Source organism: Melanaphis sacchari, unplaced genomic scaffold (genome assembly GCF_002803265.2).
Source record: "Melanaphis sacchari strain LSU unplaced genomic scaffold, SCAv2.0 Contig70_pilon_pilon, whole genome shotgun sequence".
Taxonomy (NCBI): Eukaryota; Metazoa; Arthropoda; class Insecta; order Hemiptera; family Aphididae; genus Melanaphis; species Melanaphis sacchari.
In genome coordinates this window covers 4,596-10,416 of record NW_020271510.1, presented here as the reverse complement: position 1 = coordinate 10,416, position 5,821 = coordinate 4,596, and the positions used below count along the sequence as shown (strand labels likewise).

General features: G+C 27.8%; 1 pseudogene; it reads left to right on the top strand.

Annotated features, from left to right (window-relative positions):
• Positions 1-311: 311 nt before the first annotated feature.
• LOC112600775 lies at positions 312-4,631 on the top strand (annotated as a pseudogene).
• Positions 4,632-5,821: the final 1,190 nt, after the last annotated feature.

Below are 5,821 nucleotides of genomic sequence, written 5' to 3'. Positions count from 1 at the left end.
TTCACATTTTTCTTTTTGTACGTACTTTTTTTCGCTTGTCGTTATTATTATGCGTTATTATTTTTTACATTTTTGGTCCTACATGGCTTGGAGTTGCGCTATGCAACATTTAAGCAGCTGAAAATGATGATAACTAAAATGATTATTTTATTTTTAAATATTATTATCTTCACCACGCAGGTACGAAGTGAGTACACAATAAATGCTATATTTTCTATACTCAGGCTCGTCGGCCGTCGCTAGTGTCCAAGCAAATGTCAATAATCCCTCTTAATATTACTAATTTTGCTTGTATAATTTGTCAACAATAGGTCATGTAAGGTTTATAACTGAACCAATGGATATTGTGACTACTGCCGGTAAAACCGTGATGTTGGATTGTGAAGCAGATTTTAATATTTTTGGTAAAATTCTACAATACAGATGGACTCTTAACGGACAGACCCTTGATTTTATAGGAGATACCAGAAGGTAAATTGTTCTAGAATAGTTTTGTTTTAGTTTACAATGCCAACATTGTATTTTTAATAAGTTTATTTTACTTCATAAAAACACTGTTTCTTATATTTTAGATCTGTTTTAAAAAATGGGTCTTTGCTCATTAAAAATATATTCAATAAAAACGAAAAAGATATTTCTCAAGGTTTAGAACAATATCAATGTGTAGCATTTGGTGATATTGGTTCAGCTGTTAGCCGTATCGCAACTGTAACTCTTGCACGTAAGTCTTACTCAATGAAATTTTATTTAAAAGTATAGTGTAATAATTGTATTTATTCATGTTTCAATTATAACTAAAAAGGTTTATCAACATTTGAAAAACAACCGACCGATCTGAGACTTCTTCCTGGACAAACAGCATATTTCTCCTGTGTTATTAATTCACAGCCTCCGCCTAAAATAACTTGGTTTAAAGACCAGTCACCATTAGTAATAGATGCTCGTATGACAATCTTCCCATCGGGTAAAATCATTAACTCATTTTTATATTTAATATCACAAAATACCTAAATTATTTTTTATATAAAACAGGAGCATTAGAAATTGATGATGTTCATATAGAAGATAACGGTGCTTATTGGTGTAATATAACTGGATTGGATAGATATAGATTAAGTGATCCTGGATTGTTGACAATAGTTGAAAATGAAGGTTATTAACAAATTATTATAGAAACTTAAACCTCAAATTTTACATTTTTAAAAAATTATATATAACAATTTAATTTAAATTGTATTTTTTCTTCGTATAGATACTATTAAAAGATTAAAATCTCCAGAATTTGTTGCTATTCCTCATTCGACAATAGCTTTGGAAGGATCAATTGTGATTTTAGATTGTACAGCTGTTGGAAATCCACGACCAAAAATATCTTGGTCAAAAGATGGTACACTAATTAATGTAGCGTAAGTATATAAGTATATAAATAATACAGACTGAAAAATTGTATATTCTTTATTTGTGACTGAAGTTTCTTTATTAACAATTTGTTGCATCGTCTTCTTTTCTTTAAGTACATATTGTAATCAATGAATATTAAAGATAAATATTAAAAAATAGTTATTTTTTTTTTCATAGAAATTTGGGTACACGATTTAGCATAATTGGTACTGGTAGCTTACTAATAACACAAGTGAATAAAAATGATGATGGAAGTTATACTTGTCGAGCAGAAAATCATGAAGATTCTGCTGATGCTTCAGCAAATCTAGAAGTTTATGGCAAGTATCCCACATGATGCAATAGTAACAATCCGAATAACTGAGCTTAATAATATTCAGTATACATTTCTAAAAAGAGCCTTTATAACTCATTGTACTATCTCCAGAGACTCTTTCCTTTTGGTTCAAGACTCTATAGGACATATAGACTCTCTTAACATCTGGCGTGATTTAATAGATATAATGTTTGTCTATGATATTTTAAATAATAATATAATATCCCCAGCTCCCCAGCTATTTTAAATTTAATTGCATTTAGAATCCCTAGTATGTATACACAAAATTCTGATTTGTTCCATATACCTAATTTTAATACAAATAGTGGTAAAAATTCATTTTTTAACGCCTTTAAGTTATAATCTTATAAGGAAGCTGGAAAGTTAAAATATTTTAAACATTTATTATTTATAATAATATAATAATTATTAATTCTTTATTTATAATTATAGTTAAACCACTATTTATTCGTAAGCCCAAAGATACGATGGTACCTGAAAAAGAAGACATAACCTTAGAATGTGAAATAGTTGGTAAACCTCCACCGCGTGTTATTTGGTTAAAAAATGGTGATAAAATTAAGCAAGATGATTACTTTAAATTTATTAATGGGTGAGTAATTATATATCTTATTATATTATATAAAAATGTAAAATGTTAAAATGATCTTAGAAGATTTGTCCAAAATCTCATGAATAATTGAAAATGAAACAAAGGTGCAAATCTGTTAAAATCTTTCAGGTGACATACCAATTACTTATCAAAAGATTTTTTGGACAGTCACATTGTTATATTCCATGATTAAATAAATAAATGTTATCACTGAAAATAATATTCATTAAATAAACTGTTGATACATGTTTTATAGGACCAATTTAAAAATTTCTAAGTTAACGACAGAAGATTCTGGAATTTTCCAATGTTTGGCATCAAACTCTACTGGGAATATACAATCATCAGCATTTTTAAACATTTTCCATGCAGGTCATTTACCACCATCACCACCAAGAGCATTAAAAGCAAGTCTTGTATTATCTAGGTCAGCCACTTTAACTTGGATTAATCCACTAAAACCTAATGGCGAGATATTAACTTACACAATACTTTACCAAGAAGAAGGATCTAACCGGTTAATTAATACTCATTAATGTTATGTTATGTCTCATTTATATCATTTTTTTAAATTTTTAATCCATCAATTAAATGTTAAATCTTGCAGAGAACTTTGACAAACACTTCACAAACTGATATAACTGTTAATGGATTAATACCCGATAAGTATTATGTCTTTAGAGTAATAGCAGTTACCAACTTTGGTGTAAGCGACTGTTCGCCACATTTAAAAGTAATGACTAAGGCAGAAATTAATTTACCCGAACAGCATTTAAATGTATCTGCCAAAGTGATTTCACCTACATCAATATTTGTCTATTGGTCTAAACCAGAACTTGGCAGTAAAAGTTTAAAAGAGTACAAATTATTTTATATGGAGGTAGAATATAAATTAATAAGTGGTTTATTGTCAACGCCATTTCGTATTTATAATAATTAATTTGTTATAATTTTTTTATTTTTTTTTATCAGGATTCCACATCTGAAGAACAATTTTTTATAACAAACCATACAAACCATGAAATAAGTGATTTAAGTCCATACACCAAATATACAATTTGGGTTCTGGCTTACAATCAAGATGGTCCTGGAATGAATTCTTTAAAAGTTGTTGCAATAACAAAACCTTATGTTCCATCTCAACCACCACAAAATATTGTTATTAAAGCCATTTCTTCCACGGTATATCATGAAATATTTTATTATAAAATAATTAACTATAAATGTAAAGTGTTTTACACGCATATAGGAGATTAATATAAGATGGGAACATCCTCCAAAATCCAGTCAAAATGGAGTTATAATAGGTTATAAAATTCGATACAAAAAACCAGATAGAATATCATCTAAAGACACTATCACAACAGCCGGTGATAATTTAGAATATACAATTTCTGGTTTAGAAAAAAGTTCGGTAAGAAAAATTCTGATAAATTTACTTTGGAATAAGTATTATGTGCATGTGAAAACTATACATTTTTAAAATTGTTTAGTTTAATTTATTAATGCTTACACTTTAAATTATTGTACATAGAATGTGTTTTATTTAACAAAAGTTAGGTGGTTATTAAATTGTATTATTACATTATCATTTCAGACTTATAAAGTTTGTTTATGGACTTTAAACACTGTTGGACTTAGCCCACCTTCAAAATGGCTTACAGTATTAACATTTGACAACAATGTTAGGAAAGATACTGTCCCTGATGCACCTACTAAATTCAATGGTCAGATTTTATTTTATCATATATTAATTTTCATAAATGTATGGTGTTAAAATAGTTCGAACTTTTTCCAATCCACTATTAGTAACTAGGTCTGTGCTAAAAGATAAAAGCATAATTGTGAGGGAGTATACACTAGGATGGGATTAAGGTGTTCTTGATGTGTATAATGTTGAGATTATTAATTTATATACAAATAGTACAAGTACTTTATATTTATGATTATTAATCATTTTAGAACAAAATGCTGATTATGTATCGACAGTTGCTGCTGGACCATTAGTATACCAAATAGCGACTACAAGAGAACAAACTTTAACAATTGTAAACACGTCGGAATCCTCAAACACAATCATACCGCAAATTGGTTTAATAAAAAATGTTATTTCTCTAACAAAGGTACATTTTCAATATTGGTAGTATTTTACATTCACAAAAATAAAATAATACTTATGACTACAGGGAAAATTTGAAAGTGGTTGGAGTTTACTTGTTCTGAATAATACTCAAGAAGCAAATCTAAAATTTACAGATGATATGAACAACATAACCATTTTATACATATTGATCTCTTGTGGTTTGTTACTTTTATCCTGTATGATTATTGAACTTGCTTTATTGTGTTGTAAAAAAAATAAGCCATTAAAAAATTAAAGTTTTTTTACTGTAGTGCAATTATTATTATTATTAGAAAAAATGATCATAATATATTACTATTATAACACAATTTATTCCACCTATTTGACTTGTCACTATACACCTATAATACGCCTGCACACTACACAGTAAACACCCTAATAAATTATTAATACCAAAAAATAACATTTATAGTCCATATTCATTATTAGGGCTCAGATTTAAATGCCCTAAAAAAAAAGTTGTGAATTAAAAATGTTGTAATTTTAAAATTTTTTTTAACTTTTTGAACATATTTGGTCCTGCACTGAGAATTGCTTCCTTCATATTTAACTTCTTTGTTTTAGAATGGGGCAATGTTAAGTTTTTCCATAGTTAATTTAATTTTAACCACTCCATGCCATTATATATTAGACTTTCTAAATCACCACTATAAATAACACTATAAAAACTTAAATATTTTTCCAAATTGGTATTAACTATTTTTCCCTTATAGAAATAAATATTCTTAAAAGTATTAAGTACAATTTGTTTTTGTACTTAACATATTTTTGGAGAAATCGCTTTTTTAACATAATAAAACAGTAGATTTTACAAATATATCATAATTTTACCATCTAATTTTTGAACATAACTATTTATGTATTTAACTATTAAAGGTGCATTTATTTATTTTGTTATTAATTTACAAAAGCTGTGAGTGGAACTGTAAACACTTCAAATGCACCAAACTGTGTGGTGAAATATGTAATAGAAAACCGTGTTGTGTACCTTGCACATTAAAGTTGGAATGTGGCCATGAATGTATTGGGTTTTGTGGTGAACCGTGTCCTACCTTATGCAGTATTTGTCAAAGAGATGAGGTTACTACAATACTTTTTGGCTATGAGGATGAACCTAACTAAATGTAGGCAATATTATATACGGACACAAACAATTTTTCCTGCGAAGGATCCATTCTTTATCTTTTATCTTTATCTAGATTAACCTAAGCTAGGTTTTATATTTCTCTGTTTTATGTCAAGTAAATTTTGTATTTCATGATAGGGCCCCTTAAAAAACTGATCCATGGGCCTTTTGTTCAGTAAAAATATAATAATAATTATAAATATTATTAGGTACCGAATAAAA